The following is a 20538-nucleotide window of genomic DNA, read 5'->3' as shown; positions in this document are numbered from 1 at the left end:
AAACACTAATCTGCGCTGCAAACTTTCGCTTGAAACACAATAAAATTAAAAAAAAAAAAAAGAGTAAGAAATAGCTTTTTGAGTCAGACCATGAGTTTTAAAGATCAAACCATCATGTTTACTAGCTTTTCACATTGGGGAAGTTATTTGAATTCTCTAAGTTGAGTTCCCTCCTCTATGAAATAAATAATAATATCCAAAACTAAAAAAAAAAAAATAAATAAACTTTTTTTTATTTTAATGAAATATTACATGGATTAAAGGAAGTAATACATGCAAAGCACATGATACAGACTAAGTCATCATTATGTTTTCCTTTATTCAGAAGCAGGTCTTTGAAAGAACATTCCTTTTTTGATCAGTCCATAAAATAAGAAAATCTTTTGTCACATCACCAAAACCAAACCCATTGCCGTCAAGTCGATTCCAACTCATAGCGACCCTACAGGACAGAGCAGAACTGCCCCACAGAGTTTCCAAGGAGCACCCGGTGGATTCGAACTGCTGACCTTTTGGTTAGCAGCTGTAGCACTTAACCACTACACCACCAGGGTTTCCACTAGACTCCCACAAAAAATTTCACTTGAAAGGCAAAAGTATACATTGGCTTGTGTAGTATTTATATAACTTGAGGTGTAAAAGTTTGAGAGCAGCACAGAAATAATGCCCAGAACTCTGGATTGTGAAGCAACCATTCATTCACTATAAAAAAAAAAAAAAAATGGGTGAGTGCCCACTATATGCCAGTTATTAGGCAAGGCACTAAGAAAAAACAGTGAATAAGACAGAAACATTCTCATAATAATAACAACAATAATTAACAAATAACAAAACCAAATGTTTTCTCTGTACTTTTCTTGCCTAAGATATTTTCCCTCCTGTACCTCTCTCTAACTAGAGGACACTTTCTTTAGTTTCCACACTTCTTCTTGCTTTGTCGCTTCACATGTTTATCGAACATGATGATTATCTAGGCCCTAATTTTTCTTTAATTTCCTTTAGAATTCTTGAAGGAGCCAGAGACCAGCTGTCTCACTGGAAGCCACAGAAAGTTTGAGTCATAAATTGAGAACATGTAACAGCTGCCTGTTTAGCCTTCTATCACATTTAAAGCACACTGAGCTCTGAGAAGGATTCCTGAAGTATGCCTGAGGGAGAAAGAGAGAGATGTGGCTTCCACCAAAACTCAAATACTTCTCACTTCACTCTTTAGCTATCCTCCTGCTTTGTCACATCATGAAGCAGGGAAATATACCATAACCCCAGGGGAAGACACAAATAGGACAACCCCATCTCTGGGGTGCCAAGCTGTGCCTGAAAGATGCTTCCCACGACACTTTTCAATCCTGGTGCTTGGAGAGATGAGGAAGAGTATGGGTACCAGAGAGGTTTTGAACCGTTCCTGTACCTCGTTTGGTCTGAAATAATGCATTTTTCAGGTGTTCACATTTTATATGCCTTTATCTCTGTGCAGATCCTTTCTACTCCCTTCATCTGTATTGTGTAATTACTTTTTGCAGTAAATATTTCTGAAGGGACTACAGAGGGGAGTTGCTAGAAACTGTGTCACTTAAGAAAACAATATGTACTAAGGGCTTTTCTTTTTGTGCTATGGTCACAGCACGTGTATTGTACCATCCAGGTATTTTGTGGGACAGAGAATATGTACATTTTATATTTTATGGTTTAAAATAGTTTTAAGTGTATTTTCTGCTGCTTTTTCAGTGCTGATACATTAGATTGTGTTCAGTGTTTTATAATTTCTTTTTTGATTGCCTTTATTTTGATATAATTTATTTTGGTCAGGTTACAAAAAAGAAATAGGCACCAAACATATCTACAGCTGACTTTAAATAAATCAACAACGGCTCCTGCAGAAATATTTGCTTTCCCCATACGTTTATTTTTTCATTTCTAAGTGTATTTTGTCAAAATAGAATTGAAAATGATGGTTCCACTTTAATTTAAAAAAAAAAGGCATGGTTGATTTGGTGTTTTTTTGTTATTTTTGTTTTTGAGATGGAGGAAATCATTAACAATGTTTACTAATTTTTCCTTTTTAGTCAGCTCTTCATAAACTGAAAATTTTCTCTATTATATTTTGGCTCAAATATTCACATCAAAATTTCAGCAGGTCAGCCACATGTTTAGAAGGGAAAGGATGAAGAGGAAGAAAAGGAGGAGGAGGAAGAGAAGAAGAAGAAGAAGAGGACAAGGAGAACAAGGACAAGGAGGAGAAGGACCAGCAGAGGAGGAGGAGGACCAGGAGGATGAGGAGGAGGAGGAAGGAAACAATAAAGAGAAAACAAAAACAAAACCATGGGCTTTGATCCATATAAACGTGGTTTCAATTGCTGCCTTACCTACTTACTAGCTATGTGAACTTGAATGAGCCCCTGAATGGTGCAAATGGTTAGTGCTCTCAGCTGCTAACCTAAAGGTTGGCGGTTCCAGTTCACCCAGAGGTAACTTGGAAGAAAGGTCTGGCAATCTATGACTGAAAAATCATCCTTTGAAAACCCTGTGGAGCACAGTTGTTCTGCTCTTATACAGATGGGGTCTCCATGAGTCAGAGTTGACTCAACAGCAGCAGTTTTTTTGCGTATGTGTGTTATTTAACCTCTCTGTGACCTTAGATTTCCTATCTGTATGGTAAGAAAAGTAGAATAATACATCTGGCACACATTCGGTATTCTTCACACTGATAGTATCTAACCTATGAGATAGGAAGTGTTACTGTCCCCACTGTAAAGATGACAAAAATAAGGCAGAGAGTAGCTTGAGATCTTGTGCCTAGCAAGTGTTGAGACTTTAAGTCAAGCCTACGTGGTCTGGCTCCAAATTTTTGCTCTTAATGCCTGAAATTTTGTATTTTAAGATGGTGGGGGCATAATAAAATGACTTTAGTTGTTTGTTAATATTAGTCTTGCTGTTTCTCTTTCATATTGGGGGAGGACAAAGGAGTAGGAGAAGGAAATCATTCTTCCATGCATTCAGTGCCTACTATCTGTCAGGCATTATGCTATTTGCAAATAAATTAAATCTGGTGGCTATGCTAAAAAATGGCATGTGAATAATTAGAGTACAGTCTGATGAATGCCTGAGACTTAATAGGTACTTATTAAGGATTTGTTAAATTAATGAATTATAAGCAAATGTAGTAATTAAAAAAGGAAAAAAAAACAAATCTTCATTGTTATTAACATGATTTTAGTGTTATAACTGTACAGGTAGTTGAGGATTGGAGAGATAGAGTTACAACTGATGCTATTTAAATATCTGTAAGGAGTTCCAACTTACCAGGGAACATTATGAAAATAATTTAGACAGGGATCAAGCAGGAACTAGATTAGTTTGATCCAATGAAGGAATAAAATTGTGTAGTGGTTTCAAGACTTAAATAATGCTTGAGAATTAGGTAAGTGTACATTTAGTTCCAGGGAGGTGGATTGTGAGACCACTCATCTAGGGGGCATATAGGTTTAGTGAGTATAGAGGGCATATTTGTTTTGTTTTTGTTGTTGTTGTTAGGTGCTGTCCACTTGGTTCTGACTCATAGTGACACTGTGTACAACAGAACGAGACACTGCCCGATCCTGTGCTGTTCTCACAGTCGTTGTTATCCTTGAGCCCATTGTTGCAGCCACTGTGTCAATCCGTCTCATTGAGGGTTCTCATCTTTTTCACTGACCCTCTGCTTTACCTCTTGATCTATGTATAGGTTCCTTATGAGCACAATTAAGTGTTCTGGAATTCCCAATCTTTGCAATGTTATCCATAATTTATTATGATCCACACAGTCAAATGCCTTTGCGTAGTCAATAAAACACAGGTAAACACATTTCTGGTGTTCTCTGCTTTCAACCAGGATCCATCTGACATCAGCAATGACAGAGACCCAGTGAAAAATAGGAAGATCTTCAACAAGATGGATTGACACAGTGGCTGCAACAATGGGCGCAAGCATAACGACTGTGAGGAAGGCGCAGGACAGAGCAATGTTTTTGTTCTGTTGTACATACGGTTGCCATGAGTCAGAGCTGGCTCGATGGCACCTAACAATGACAACTACTTTACCAAGCTTAATGTGCTTCTCCAGGGACTGGTCCCTACTGATAACATGTCCAAAGTATGTGAGATAAAGTCTCACCATCCTTGCTTCTAAGGAGCATTCTGGCTGTATTCTTCCAAGATAGATCTGTTAGTTCTTCTGGCAGTCCCTGGTATATTTAATATTTTTTGCCAACACCACAATTCAAAGACATCAATTCTTCTTTGGTCTTCCTTATTCATTTTCCATCTTGCAAATGCATATGAGGCAACTGAAAACACCATTGCTTGGGTCAGGTGCACCTTAGGCCTTAAAGTGACATCTTTGCTCTTTAACACTTTAAAGAGGTCTTTTGCAGCAGATTTACCCAATGCAATGTGTCTTTTGATTTCTTGACTGCAGCTTCCCTGGGCGTTGATTATGAGTCCAAGTAAAATGAAGTTCTTGTCAACTTCAGTATTTTCTCCATTTATCATGATGTTTTTTATTATGTTGTTGCTCATTGGTTCAGTTGTGAGGATTTTTGTTTTCTTTATGTTGAAGTGTACCCCATGCTGAAGGCTGTACTCTTCAGTCTTCAGCAGTAAAGTGCTTCAAGTCCTCTTCGCTTTCAGCAAGCAAGGTTGTGTCGTCTGTGTATCTCAGGTTGTTAATGACTCTTCCTGATGCCGCACTCTTCTTCAGTTATCCACCTTCCAGGGTTATTTGTGCAGCATACAGATTGAATAAGTATGGTGAAAAGATACAACCCTGATATACACCTTTTCCAATTTTAAACCATGCAGTATCCCCTTGTTCTCTTTGAATGACTGCCTTTTGGTCTATGTACAGGTTCCTCATGAGCACAATTAAGTGTTCTGGAATTTCCAATATTTACAATGTTATCCATAATTTGTTATGATCCAGAGTCAAATGCCTTTGTGTAGCCAATAAAACACAAGTAAACATCTTTCTGGTATTCTGTGGTTTCAGCCAGGATCCTTCTAACATTAGTAATGTTATCCCTCATTCCACATTCTCTTCTGAATCCCACTTGAACTTCTGGCAGTTCCCTGTTGATGTATTGCTGCAACTGTTTTTGAATGATCTTCAGCAAAATTTTACTTGCATGTGATATTAATGATATTGTTGAATGATTTCCACATTTTGTTGGATCACCTTTCTTTGAAATGGAAACAAATATGAATCTCTTCCAGCTGGTTGGCCAGGTAGCTATCTTCCAAATTTTTTAGCACAGATGAGTGAGCACTCTCAGAGCTGCATCTGTTTGTTGAAACATATCAATTGGTATTCCATCAATTCCCGAAGTCTTGTTTTTTTTTTTTTTTTTGCCGATGCCTTCAGTACTACTTGGGCTTATTAGTTTAGTCAGTCTAAAATAGTCCGTCTCTTACTGGGGAAAGACAAATAGCATTGAATATCTGCACCAGTATCTCCAGCCCATATCTCTGGTAGGCTTGCAGCCCCAGACAGTTGGGATGAAAGCTCCAAACTTTGTAGGCAAGCAAACCCTAAATTGCATTTGATGAGAAACTTCAATTTTTTGATAACACTATAATTGAATTTCTTGGAAATAAGAAATAATTGAGTCTTTTGTGAATGATCGTACTTAATCTTGGGGAGATTTAAAATTAAATTTTAAGATGATGAAATAAATAATATGCATAGTATTCATAGTTTTTGTTGTATTTGGAAATAATCTGTACATATTTGGTATTTTGAGTCTTTCTAACATTTAAGAAAATTTGGCATTTTAAGGGTATAATTTGGCAATTTAAAGTTCCTGACAGATTAGACTTGTGATTCCAATTTAAAATTTGTCACTGAGTAATTAAGATTTTTTTTTAATTCAAAATGTAACAGGATTTTTCTTTGTAAATGTATTATAATTTTAGAGAAATTAAAGTCAATCGTATTATAAGTTTGCGTTTTAATATTTTAAGGACTATGTATGTACTTGGTGGCACAGTGGTTAAGAGCTCGGCTGCTAACCAAAAGTTGGGCAATCGAATCCACCAGCCACTCCTTGGAAACCCTAAGGGGCAATTCTACTCTGTCCTGTAGGGTCACTATGAGTCAGAATTAACTCACGGGAACGGGTTTGGTTTTTAAGATTTTTATGTAAGTACTTGGCAAGGATTGTTTATTAGAAAATCAATGTACTTAAAAAAAATTCAGTACACTGAATTTATAAATGCAGGTTAAAGTGTTTGAGGACATTTAAATAAGTAAAATCCTTTTAAGAAGTAATCATTAAAATCTTTGTATTTATAAATGAGATTTATATGATTTAATTAAAAGCATGGAGGGAGGTTAGACTTTTAAATTTGTAAAATTAATAAATGAAATGTTAATTATGCAAAGTAACCTCTGCATAATATTTCTTTCTACAAAAGCAACTCTCCAAGACAACAAAAAAAATTATTTATACATTTTTCTTTAAGAGCCAGGAAAATTACACAAGGAGGTATCAGGTACAATTTTTTCCCATGTTATTGTTTATTTCAAAAGGAATTATTTAATATGAATACAATATTTATATAACTTTAAAATTGATATACCTATTTAAATAATAGGCTTTTCTTCCATACCTTAAAAAATTAATAATCCAAGCTTCATTTATGCTATTTTATTAATTTTTCTTTGATTTCTCAATAAGTTTCTGTCACATTCATAAACAAATGAACTCTCTCGAATGGTAAATTAAATAAATTACTTGAATTTATGCTCAGAATCTATATTTCTGAGTAAACAATTTCTTTTTAGTGGTTTATGACTTCTGTTGAGGTTTTGTTTTCATTGAAAATTGTATGCATCTTTTCTTTCCAAATATTCTTCAATTAATTTTATGAATACATTTTTAACTAGAATAGTAAGTAGGTTAAAAAAAAAGATAATTCAAACAACTACAAAGCATTGTGTTAAGAAATGTCATTCATGAAAGGTCTTGAAGATAATTTCTGAGCTCTCCAGCTAATAACAAGTGATGAAGATATGTTAAAAAACAAAAGCATTCCACCCAAAATTTGTCCTGTAATGCAGGCATAGATTCTTTTCAACATTTAGTCAAAATTAATTTCCCAGTACAAATTTCACACAGAGTTGCCTTGTTATAAAATATTATGTTGATACTATTCTGCACATATTGAAAAAAACTATAACTCTATACATTTGCTGTTTCTGAACATTTCATACGATGTAATCATAACCGCCAGGTGCTCCTTGGAAACACTATGAGGCAGTTCTACTCTGAACTATAGGGTCGCTATGAGTCGGAATCGACTTGACGGCAATGGGTAATCATGAAATATGTGGACTTTTGTTACTGACGTCTTTCACCTAGCATATTTTCAAGGTTCATCCAGGGTGTAGAAGGTATCAGTGATTCATTTCTTTTTACTGCAAAATAATATTTCATTGTATGAATATACTATATTTTGTTTATCCACTCATCAGTTAATGGACATTGGGGTCATTATCACATTTTGGCAATTATGAATAATGCTTAAATGAACATTCCTGCACAATTTTTTGCATGGATGTATAATTTTTCCTGGGAAGCTGTGCAGGAGTGAAATTATTGAGTCACATAGTAGCTTTATGTTTAATATTTTGAGGAACTGCCAGACTGTATTCCAAAGCAGCTTCACCATTTACATTCTTACCAACAGTGTATGAGAGTTCCAGTTTCTCCACATCCTTGTCGAACAGTTGTTATTGACTGGCTTTGGTTATAGCCATTCTGGTTGTGTAAAGTTGCATTTCAGTAGGATTTGATTTCCGTTTCCCTGATGTCTAACGATGCTGAGGATTCTTCCATGAGCTTCTTGGACATTTGTATACCTTCTTTGAAGAACTGCCTATTTAAGATCATTTCAACAATTCTGGGTCCCTTTAATGCCCACGTGATTCTAGGATAGAATTGAGAATTTATGCTAAGAACCTAGCTGGGATATTGATAGGGATTGCATTGAATCGGTAGATAAATTTGATGAGAATAGCCGTCTTCACAATATTAGGTCCTCTGATCCATGAACATGGATGTCTTTCCATTTATTTAGGCTTTCTTAAATTAGTTTCAACAATATTTTGTGGTTTTCAGTTATTTTATTAAATGTTTTCGTAACCAATTTATTCTTTTGAGTACTGTTGTATATAGAATTGTTTTCCTAATTTCTTTTTCAGATTGTTCATTGCTATTGCATAGAACTACAACTGATTTTTATAAATTGATTTTGTAACTTGCAAAATAGCTAAATATTCTTATTAGCCCTAATTGTGTGTATGGATTTCCCATATACAAGATTAATAGCTCTTCCTCTTCCTTTTCAATCTAGATGTCTTTTTCTTTTCTTTTGTTTTTCATTTTCTTGTCTAAGTGCCATGTCTAGAACTTCTAGTACAATGTTGAATAGAAGTGATGAGGGTGGACATTCTTGTCTTGTCTTTAATACTAAAGAAAAAATATGCAGTCTTTCTCCAATAAGTATGATGTTAGCAATGGGTGTTTCGTGGAATCTCTTAATCAGATTGAGGTAATTCCTTCTATTTTGAGTATGTTGAATAATGAAAAGGGGTTGGAATTTGTCAACTGCTTTTTCTGTGTCTCTTGAGATGATCATACGTTGTTTTTTTTCCACCCTTTATTGCATTCCTATGAAAAATTCCACTTGGTCATGATGTATAATCCTTAAATATGCTGCTGGATTCTATTTGCTAGTATTCTGGTAAAGACTTTTGTATCTATATTTATGAGAAATAATACTCTGCATTTCTCTTTACTTGAAATATCTTTCTCTGGTTTTGGTTATTAGGGTAATACTGGCTTCACAGAATGAGTTCAGAAGTGTTCCTTCTCTCTCACTCTCTGTTTCTTTTTTGCCTTACAATTGTTCATATTATTCTCTATAATCCTTATTTCTGTATGACTGGTAGAGATGTGTTCCTCCTTCATTCCTGATTATAGTAATTTGAATTTTCTTTCTCTCTCTCTTTTTCTCTTAGTCTGTTTTTCAATTTTACTGACTATTAAAGGCCCTACTTTTAGATTCATTGATTTCTCTATTGTTTTTCTGTACCCTATTTCATTAATTTTTACTATAATCTTTATTATTTCTTTCTTTTGGCTTCCTATAAGTTTAGTTTACTCTTTTCTTCTGTCCAGTGTCTTAAGATGGAAGGGAAGGTTATTGATTTGACATTTTTCCTCATTTTAAATATTGGCATTTACAGCTATAAATTTCCCTCTATGCACTGCTTTGTCTGAATCCCATTATTTTTGCTATGTTGTAACTTTATTTTCATTCTTCTAAAAGTATTTTCTAATTTCCATTTGACTTATTTTTTGAAACATTTGTTATTCATAAATGTGTTGCTTGATTCCCATATTGTTGTGAATTTTCCAGATTTCTTAGTTATTGGTTTGTAATTTTTATTCCATTTTAGTCAGAGAGCAAACTGTGTATGATTTCAATTCTTTTAAATTTATTGAGACTTGTTTTATGGTCTAGCATATGGAGAATATTTTAAGTGCGCTTGAGAGAAATGTATTCTGCTCTTTGGGGATGAAGTGTTCTATAGATGAGGAGCCCTGGTTCTGTAGATATCAGTTAGGCGTAGTTAGTTTATGCCAAACCAAACCTGTTGTCGTTGACTCAATTCTGGCTCATAGTGACCCTATAGGACAGAGTAGAACTTCCCTTTATGGTTTCCAAGGAGCATCTGGTGGATTTGAGCTACCTACCTTTAGTTAGCACCAAATACTTAAGCATTTATGCTGATTGGTTTTATAATGTTGTTTAAATCTTGTATTTCCTTTCTGACCTTCTGTCTAGTTGTTCTATCATTTATTGAAATTGGGGTACGGGAGAAAAAAAATGAAAATTTTTAAGTTTCCAATTATTATTGCCGAAGTACCTATTTTCCCTTCAGTTTTGTTAGGTTTTGCTGCATGTATTTCAAGGCTCTGTTGTTAGGTGCAGACATATAATTTTTATAGCTTCTTGATGTATTGATACTTTATCATTATAGAATATCACTGTATTATAAAATATGTAAACATATTTAAGTCTATTTTTTCTGATATTAGTATAGCAAAACAGCTTTCTTATGGCTGCTGTTTTCATGATATATTTATTTCCACACTTCTACTTTCAATCATTTCGTATCTTTGAATCCAAAGTTTGTATTCTAGGGACAGCATATAGGTGGATATTGTTTTTCAATATAATTTGAAAACTTCTGCTTTTTTATTGGATTTGTTTGAACTATTCATATTTAAGGTTATTATTGATATAGTTGGAATTGTATCTGCCATTTTCCTTTTGTTTTCTATATGTCTCATTTCCTTTTTGTTCTGTTTCTTCTTTACTGCTCTTTTTTGCACTTAGTGTATATTTTCTAGTGTAATATTTCAAATTTTAATAATTAATTTCTTTGTATTTTTTGTTATTTTCTTATTGCATACCTAGGGCTTAACATATATATCTTATTACAATATACTTCCAAATTTTTACTAATTTCAGCGAGATGAAGAAACATTACTCCTATACAGCTCTATTTCATCTTAATTTTTTGTGCCAATAGTGTTGTTCATATTACATCTACGTATGTTTTTTTATGTTACAAACCCAACAATACATTTTTCTAATAATTACTTTATATAATTTTATGCTTTTAAAAAAGTTAAGAGAAAGAGGAAAACACATTTATAGAATTTATTATATAAATATTTTTATTTATCATTTTTTGTTTTCTTCATTTGTTCCTGTGGATTTGAGTTTTATTTGGTGCCATTTTTGTACTAAAAGGTCACTTTACTCTCTCTGTGCTGTTATTGTCAAATATATTATGTTTCTATGTGTTATAGGTCACTATAAGTCAGAGTCGACTCAACAGCTCCTAAAAACAATATATTTTATAGTCCCCAAATTATAATTACATATTGTTTTATACAATTACTTTTTAAATTAAGAGAAAAAATGTAAAGAAATATGTATTTATGATGTCTTTAATTATTACATAACTACTTTTACTAGTGCCTATGTATGTGTATTCAAATTACTTCCTAGCGTCACTTGCTTTACACCTTAAAACATTCCTTTAGTATTTCTCATGAGACATGTCTGCTAGAAAAGAGTACTCTTAGTTTTTATTTGGGAAATTGATTATTTTCCTTTGACTTTTAAAAGATACCTTTGCTGGATATATTTTTGGTTGCCTAGTTTTTCTTTCAGCACTTTGAATATGTTATCTGACTGCCTTCTGTTCAATGATGAGAAATTAGCTGGTATTTTATTAGAATTTCCTTGTACATGACAAGTCCTTTTTCTCTTTCTGCTTTCAATATTTTCTCCTTATTTTTGACTTTCTATATTTTTACTGTGATGTGTCTGTTAGTGGATTTCTTGTGTTTATCCTTTTTTTGTAGTTCCTTATGCTTCTTAGATGTTTTGATTAATTTTTTTTTAATATAATTTGTGAAGTTTGTTTCCAGTCCTTATTTCTTTGAATATGTTTTATGCTCTTTTATCTCTCTTCTTTACTTCTGGTACTCCCTTTACATATTTGTAGATGCACTTAATTTTGTCTCACATTTTCCTGAGAATCTTTTCACCTTTTTAAATATTGTTTCTTTTTGTTCTTCAATTTGCATTATCTTTATTGATTTCTCTTCATGTTTCTTGATTCTTCTTCTGCTGGCTTAAATCTACTGTTGAGACCCTCTACTGAAAATTTTATTCAGTTATTATGCTTTTCAACTTCAAAATTATCTTTTGTTATTTTTTATACTTTCTCTTTATTGATATTCTCAATTAAATGAGATATTGTCATCATTACTTTCTTTACCTTTTATGCGTTGTTTCCTTTAGCTCTTTGAACATATGTTTAAGGTTGTTTTGAAGTATTTGTCTACCTGTTACATCCAACACCTAAGCCCTCTAGGGACAGTTTCTGTTGCCTGCTTTTTTTCTCCCTGTGTATGGATCACACTTTCCTGGTTTTGTATATCTAATAATTTTGTATTAAATGCTGGACATTTTAGATAATATAACAACTCAGGGTACAGACTTTCCTTTCCCTACAAGGGATTCTTTTTGCTGTTGTTTGTTTGTTTATTTGTTTAGAGATGTAGCTGGACTATTTTAGTGATGCCTATTTCCTCTGCAGTGTGAAGCTTCTGATATTGCTCCTCAAAGGACAAACCTTTGGACATGCAGACCGTCACTTTGGGAAGATAGATATTTAGTAGGACTCGTATTAATTTCCCTACGTCTGACATAACAAAATATCATAAATTGGATGACTTATAACAATATAAATTTATTCCTTGACAGTTCTGGAGAATAGAAGTCTGAAATCAGGGTGTCAGCAGTGTTGATTACTTTTAACAGCTCTAAGGAGAATTTGTTCCTGCCCTTTTCCAGTTTCTAATGGTGACTGAAAATCATTGGCATTCCTTGGCTTGTGGCAGCATAATTCCAATCTCCATCTTCACCTTCTCATGGCCATCTCCCTTTTGTGTCTCTCTGACTGTGTCTATCTTCTTTTTAAGAGGACACCAGTCATATTGGATTAGGGCCCATCCTACTCTGGTAGAATCTCATGCTAATTACAACTGAAAAGACTCTATTTCCAAAAAAATGATCATATTCACAGGTACTGGAGGTTCAGACTTGAACATATCTTTTTGGGGGACATGAATGAACACATAACAGCTCTCTTTAACTACCTCTTTCCCTGATCACTTGGTTAAGCTAGCTGCCATTGTTGTATCACACTGTATTAGATTACTGCCATAACAAAATACCACAAACTGGGTAACTTATAACAAGAGAAGTTTATCGTCTCATCATTTTGGAGGCTGGTGGTCCAAATTCAGGATGTTGGCAGGGCCATGTTCTCTCTAGACCTCTAGGAAAAATCCATTCTTCTCTTTCCCAATGTCTGGTAGATCCCGATGTTCGTTTGTTTGAAGCTGCAGCAGAACTATGTCATCACATGACTGTTTTCTCTTTGTCTCTCTGTGTCTTTTCTACTTTTCTACGGGGATGCCACTCACATTAAACTAGGACCTACACCACTCAATATTACCTCACATTAACTGATAACATTTTCAAAGACCCAATTTCCAAACAAAGTCACATTTATAGGTATGAGGAATTAGGACTTCAACATAATTTTTTTAATTTATTTATTGTGCTTTAGGTGAAAGTTTATAGCTCAAGTTAATTTCTTGTTCAAAGATTTATACACATATTGCTTTGTGACATTACTTGCAATTCCCACAATGTGACAGCACACTCCCCCTTTCCACCCTGGCTTCCCTGTGCCTGTTCAACCTGTTCTTGTCCCTTCCTGGTGTCTCATCCTGCTTTTGAACAAGAACTGCTCATTTGGTCTCGTATATCTGGTTGAACTAAGAACCACATTCTTCACGTGTATTATTTTTTTATTTTATAGTCATGTCTAATCTTTGTCTGAAGAGTGGGCTTTGAGAAAGGTTTCGGTTCTGTGTTAAGAGAGTCTGGGAGCCATAGTTTTGGGGGTTCCTTCAGTCTCTGCCAGACCATTAAGGCTGGTCTTTTACGTGAATTTGGGGTCTATTCTACATTTTTCTCCTGCTCTGTCTTGGAATCTGCTGTGATTCTGTCAGGGTGGTCATTGGTGGTAGCCGAGCACCCTCTAGTTTTCCTGGTCTCAGGCTGGTAGAATCTCTGGTTCACGCGGTCCTTTAGTCCTTTGGGCTAATATTTTCTTATGTCTTTGGTTTTCTTCATTCTTCTTTGCTCCAAGTGGAAAGGGACTAATTGATGTATCTTAGATGGCCACTTGCAAGCTTTTAAGACCTCAGATGCCATTCACCAAAGTGAGATGTAGACCATTTTCTTAATAAACTTTATTATGCCACTTGACCTAGATTCCCCTGAAACTATGGTCCCCAGGTCCCAGCCTCAGCTGCTCTGTCCCTCAAAGTGTTTGGATGTGTCCAGGAAACTTCTTGGCTCTTGCATTGGTCCAGTTGTCCTGATTTCCCCTATATTGTACGTTGACCTTCTCTTCACCGAACTTGATCCTTGTCCACTGTCTAGTTAGCGATTTTACCTCCCTCACCTTCCCTACTCTCATAACAATCAAAGAATGCTTTTTTCTATGTTTAAACTTTTTCTTGAGTTCTTATAATAGTGGCTTCATACAATATTTGTCCTTTTGTGAATGACTTATTTCACTCAGTGTAATGCCTTCCAGATTCATCCATATTGTGAGAGATGTTTCATGGATTCATCATTGTTTTTTATCATTGCATAGTATTCTGTAGTGTGCGTGTACCACAATTTGCTTATCCATTTGTCTGTTGATAGGCACCTAGGGTGTTCCCATCTTTTTGCTATTGTGAATAGTGCTGCAATGAACATAGGTGCTCATATGTCTATTCATGTCATGGCTCTAATTTCTTTCAGGTGTTTTCCTAGGAGTAGAATTGCTGGATCATAAGGTATTTCCATTTCTAGCTTTTTAAGCCATATCATTTTCCAAAATGGTTGTACCAACATTTGTTATTTTTTGGATCAGTGCCAGCCTTGTTGGGGTGAGATAGTATCTCGTTGTAGTTTTGATTTGCATTTCTCTAATGGCTAATGATCGTGAGCATTTCCTCATGTATCTGTTAGCCGCCTGAATGTCTTCCTTGATGAAGTGACTGTTCATATCCTTTGCCATTTTTTAATTGAGTTTTTTCTCTTGTTGTGTTGAAGTCTTGCAGTATCTTGAAGATTTTAGATATCAGACCCTTAACAGATATGTTGTAGCCAAAAAATTTTCACAGTCTGCAGGTTCTCTTTTTACTCTTTTGATGAAGTCTTTTCATGAGCATAAATGTTTGATATTTAGGAACTCCCAGTTATCTAGTTCTTCTTCTGGTGTGTGTGCAATGATAGTTATGGTTCGTATACTATTTATACCATGTACTGGGGCCCCTAATGTTGTCCCCATTTTTTCTTCCATGATCTTTATCGTTTTAGATTTTATGCTTAGGTCTTTGATACATTTTGAGTTAGTTTTTATGTATGGTATGAAGTATGGGTCCTGTTTAATTTTTTTTTTTTTTTTACAAATAGATTTTCAGTTATGCCAGCACCGTCTGTTCGTCTGTTAAAGAGACTTTTTTCCATTTACCAAACTTTGGAACTTTGTCAAATATCAGCTGCTCATAGGTGGATGAATTCATGTCTGGGTTCTTAATTCTATTCCACTGGTCTGTGTGTCTGTTGTTGTACCAGTACCAGTACCAGGATGTTTTGACTATCGTGGTGGTATATTAAAAAAACCAAACCTTTTGCCATCGAGTCAACTCTGACTCATAGCGACCCTGTAGGACAGATAGAACTGCCCCCATGGAGTTTCCAAGGAACAGTTGGTGGTTTAGAACTGCCGACCTTCTGGTTAGCAGCTGTAGCTCTTAACCAGTGCACCATCAGGGCAGCTTCTAAAATCCAGTAGTGTGAGGCCTCCTACTTTGTTCTTTTTCTTCAGTAATGTTTTGCTTATCTGGGGCCTCTTGCCTTTCTATATAAATTAGTGATTTGTTTCTCCATGTTGTTAAAAAACGACATTGGAATTTGGATTGGGATTTGATTGTATCTGTAGATTGCTTTGGGTAGAATTGACATTTTCACAGTGTTGAGTCTTCCTATTCATGAGTATTGTACATTTTCCACTTATGTAGGTCTCTTTTGGTTTCTTGCAGTAGTGTTTCGTAGTTTTCTTTGTATGGTCTTTCATATCTCTGATTAGATTCATTCTTAAGTACTTTATGTTCTTGGGGGCTATTGTAAATAGTATTAGTTTGGTGATTCCCTTTTTGAAGTTCTCTTCATTGGCGTACAGGGATCCAACTGATTTTTGTATGTTTAGTTTGTGTCCTGATACTTTGCTGAAATTTTCTATTAGTTCCAGCAGTTTTCTTGTGGATTCTTTGAGGTTTTCTGTGTATAAAATCATATTATCTGGAAATAGGAATAGTTTAACTTCTTCCTTACAAATTCAAATGCCCTTTATTTCTTTTTCTTGCTTTATTGCTTTGGCTAGGAACTCCAGGGCAATGCTGAATACAAGTGTTGAAAAAGGGCATCCTTCTCTGGTTCCTGCTCTCAGGAGGAATGTTTTCAGTTGCTCTCCCTTTAGAATGATGTTTGCTTTTGGCTTTGTATGAATGCCCTTTATTTTGCTGAGGAATTTCCCTTCTATTCCTCTTTTGCTGAGAGTTTTATCATGAATGGGTTTTGGACTTTGTCAAATGCCTTTTCTGCATCAATTGGTAAGATCATGTGGTTCTTTTGTTTTATTTATGTGATGGATTATACTGATTAATTTTCTATTGATGAAACATCACTGCATACCTGATATGAATCCCACTAGGTCATGATGAATTATTTTTTTGATATGCTGTTGAATTCTCTTAGCTAGAATTTTTTTTTAAGGATTTTTGTATCTATATTCATAAGGGATATAGGTCTATAATTTCCTTTTTTTGTGGTGTCATTACCAGGCTTTGATATCAGAGTTATACTGGCTTCATAGAATGAGTTTGGGAGTATTTCTCCCTCTTTTATGCTCTGAAATACCTTTAGCAGCAGTGGCGCTACCACTTCTCTGAAAGTTTGGTAGAATTCTCCAGTGAAGCCATCCAGGGCAGGGCTTTTTTTTTTTTTTTTTTTTTTCAGGGAGGGAGTATTTTTATTACCCCTTCAATCTCTTCTTTTGCTATGGGTTTATTTAGTTTTTCTAACTCGGTTTGTGTTAGTTTAGGTAGGTAGTACGTTTTTAGGAAGTGGTTTGTGTTAGTTTAGGTAGGTAGTATGTTTTTAGGAAGCTGTCCATTTCCTCTAGGTTTTCAAATTTTTCATAGTATTCTGTTACGATTATTTTTGTTTCACTTGGTTCTGTTGTGGTATCGCCCATCTTGTTACTTATTTGGGTTATTTGCTTCCTCTCCTGTCTTACTTTTGTCAGTTTGGCCAACAGTTTGTTGATTTTGTTGATCTTTTCAAAGAACCAACTTTTGGTCTTTTTGACTCTTTCATTTGTTTTTCCATTCTCTGTTTCATTTATTTTTGCTGTAATCTTTATTATTTCCTTTATGCTGGTTGCTGAGGTCTTCTTTTGCTGCTCTCTATCTATTTGTTTGAGCTGTAGAGTTAATATTTTAATTTTGGCCCTTTGTTCTTTTCTGGGTGTGTGCACTTATTGCTGTAAATTGACCTCTGAGCACTGCTTTTGCTGTGTCCCAAAGGTTCTGGTAAGATGTGCTTTCATTCTCATTTAATTCTATGAATTTCTTTATTCCATCCTTGAGTTCCTTCTATAACCCAGTAGTTTTTAAGCAAAGTGTTGTTCCGTTTCCATGTATTTTATTTTTTTCCTCGCTGTTTCTGTTATTATTTTCTACTTTTATGGCATTATGATCACAAAAGATGCTTTGTAATATTTTGATGTTTGAATTCTTTTAAGGCTTGCTTTTTGGCCTAAAATGTGGTCTATTCTGGAGATTGTTCCATTGCATTGAAAAAGAATGTACCCTGGGCTGCTGCTGGGTGAATTGTTCAGTATGTCTATGAGGTCAAGTTGATTGATTGAGGTGTTTAGATTTTCAGTATCTTTATTGAGTTTCTTTCTAGATCTTCTGTCCTTCACCAAAATTTATGTGTTGAAGTCTCCTACTATTATTGTGGAGCTGTCTGTTTCCTTTTCAATGTTGTTAGAGTTTGTTTTAAGTATTTTGGAGCCTTGTCATTGGGTGTATATGTATTTATTATGGTTATGTTCTCCTGGTGTATTGACCCTTTGATAATTGTATAGTGCCCTTCCTTATCTTTTGTGCTGGATTTTGCTTCAAAGTCTATTTTGTCAGAGATTAATATTGCTACTCCTACTCTTTTTTGGTTGTTTGCTTGGTATATTTTTTCTCATCCTTTGAGTTTTAGCTTGTCTTTGTGTCTAAGGTGTGTCTCTTATAGGCAGCATGTAGACAGATGGTGTTTCTTTTTTATCCATTCTGCCACTCTCTGACTCTTTATTGGTGCATTTAAGTCATTTACATTCAATGTAATTATTCGTGAGTTTCTTGCTGTCGTTTTGATTTTTTTTTCTTTTTTTTGGTGGTGTTGACAGTTTCTTCCATTTAATTTTCTGTGCTTTCTTTTTTTATGTATTTTCTTTTCAGCTTTGTCATTATTGTTGATTTTGTGTTTGCTGAGTATGTTTTTATTCTTTTTTATGTTGATGGGTAGGCTTGTTAGCTTCCTTTATGCTTACCTTAAAACTTACCTATATCTTTCTAAGTTTAAACTGAGCATTTGTTTCTTGATATTGCCTTAACTCCCTCTCAGTATGGAAGTTCTGTGACTACACCGTTTATTCTCTCTCTCTTTTTTTTTTGGTTTTTGGTGTTGTCTTCACTTACATATTGATGTCTCTGATTCCCTATTTTCAGCTTTGTAGCTTTGACTTGTTTTTGTGAATTTCCTATCTGGGTTGATAGCTGGTTAACCTGTCCTGTGTTCTAGTCTTGGACTGTTGTCTGATATTGTTTGTTCTCTAATTGGACAGCTCCCTTTAATATTTCCTGTAATTTTGATTTGGTTTTTACAAATTCCGTTAACTTTTGTTTATTTGAAAAAGGCCTAATTCCTCCATCATATTTGAGGGGCAGTTTCGCTGGATATATAATTCTTGGCTGGCAATTTTTTTTTTTTTCCTTCAAGGCTTTATATATGTCTTCCCATTGCCTTCTTGCCTGTATGGTTTCTGCTGAGTTGTCAGAGCTTAGTCTTATTGGTTCTCCTTTGTAGGTGACTTTTCTTTTATCCCTAGCCACTCTCAAGATTCTATCTTTGTCTTTGGTTTTGGCAAATTTGATTATGATGTGTCTTGGTGACTTCCACTGAGTTCGTTCTCAGGTAGTTCCATTACCTTATCTTCCTCCAGAAGGTTTTCTGGTTCTCTATTATGGTTGCTTGCTGGAGCCATCTTGAGTTGCTTCTTTATGTGATTTGATATTGACTATTGTCACCTAGGCATCAAGAAGTTATTGTATTTATTTATTGTATTTTTTTTCTTTTTACTGTGTCCCAACTTCTTGTTTTTTGTTTTGATATGTCCAAGTAAGCTGGGTGTATGACCTGCTTTATTTGTCGTCATCTTTGAAGCTCTCACATCTTGTCTCCAGGTGGTCAGAACAGCTACTAGGTGTGTGAGCCCAGGAGTCTGTTCACTTTTCTTATATGGGTGCGTCACAGGTGTTGGTTACTGAGTGTGTGGTGCAGACTCTCATCTATAGTCCTAGATGGGCAGGGCTGCATAAAACATGTTTGGAGCAGGCATAGGTATACGGCTTCAGTAGGAAGCTATGTGCAGAGCAAGATAGGGGGCTGATGGCTGCCTTAGAGTGTCTGGGTGGAGGACATGTTCCTGTCCCCTAGAGCACATAGTGGAAGGTATTGCAGTTGGTCCTTGGGTACCCAGTGCTGTTGGCTGGAGGGACTGGAAGGTACCACTTATTTTCATATGCCTGTCTTGGGTGGTCAGATGGAGTGGGTGGTACTGCCAAGCCTCAGGCCTCCAGTATGGATGGATGAGGCCCCTTCTTAGGGACCCGGGCAGTGTCAAATGTCACAAATCTGCAGCTCCCCCTTGGCTACTGCACTTGAAAATGGGCTTCAGTTGTATTCCCTACTATTTTATGCTAATGAAGGCATGCAGTGTTGAATCAACCCACACAGGTCTGGGCAGGGGTGGAGGGTGCTGCAAGTCAATGGACCCCTTAAGCTAATGACTAGGCAAAGTGGCCATGAATCTGGTGCGGGGGCAGAGAGCCCTAAGTTTCCAGTTCAGGGGGTGTGGCATGTTTTAATACTGCAGTACTGGTGTTGGAGCAGAGGGGTTTGGGGAACGGATAAGGGGAAGGGAGAGCTTCTCAGCTGTGAAACTCTGGGAGGAGGAAGAGTTATTTAGTTCCTGTGCTTAACTGTCGCAGGTCCAGGGCTGCTTCCACCTGGCTCCAGAGGTGTGTGCAGTCTTGCCACTGCCTGGCCACATCCAACATGGTGAGACTTGCCCCTGAATGCTGCTGCTCACCTCAGCCTAGGTGCCAGGCGACCCAGGCAGCATGGTGCCAGTGACCTTTCAATTGGCACTTCTTTGCTGCTTTTGAATTGTCTCTCCTTCCCCCTGTCACTCAGTCTGACCCTTCAGGTTTGTCTGTGATAATCAGGGCTCCTAGATCGTCATATATAATTGATCCACTTGGTTTTTTGGGTCTTTGTTGTAAGAGGGGCGATAGGAAATATCTGACTATTCCTCCATCTTGGCACCGCCTCCTCCTTAACATACATTTTTGGGAGACGCAATTCAATCCATAACACACCCAGCTGTTAAGCTCCACTAATGGATATGTGATTGTTGTATTATTTTTGACATTTCTCCATAGT

Source organism: Elephas maximus, chromosome 3 (assembly GCF_024166365.1).
Source record: "Elephas maximus indicus isolate mEleMax1 chromosome 3, mEleMax1 primary haplotype, whole genome shotgun sequence".
Classification (NCBI taxonomy): domain Eukaryota; kingdom Metazoa; phylum Chordata; class Mammalia; order Proboscidea; family Elephantidae; genus Elephas; species Elephas maximus.
The sequence above is the reverse complement of the archived record's forward strand: the minus strand, read 5'-3'. Positions refer to the sequence as shown.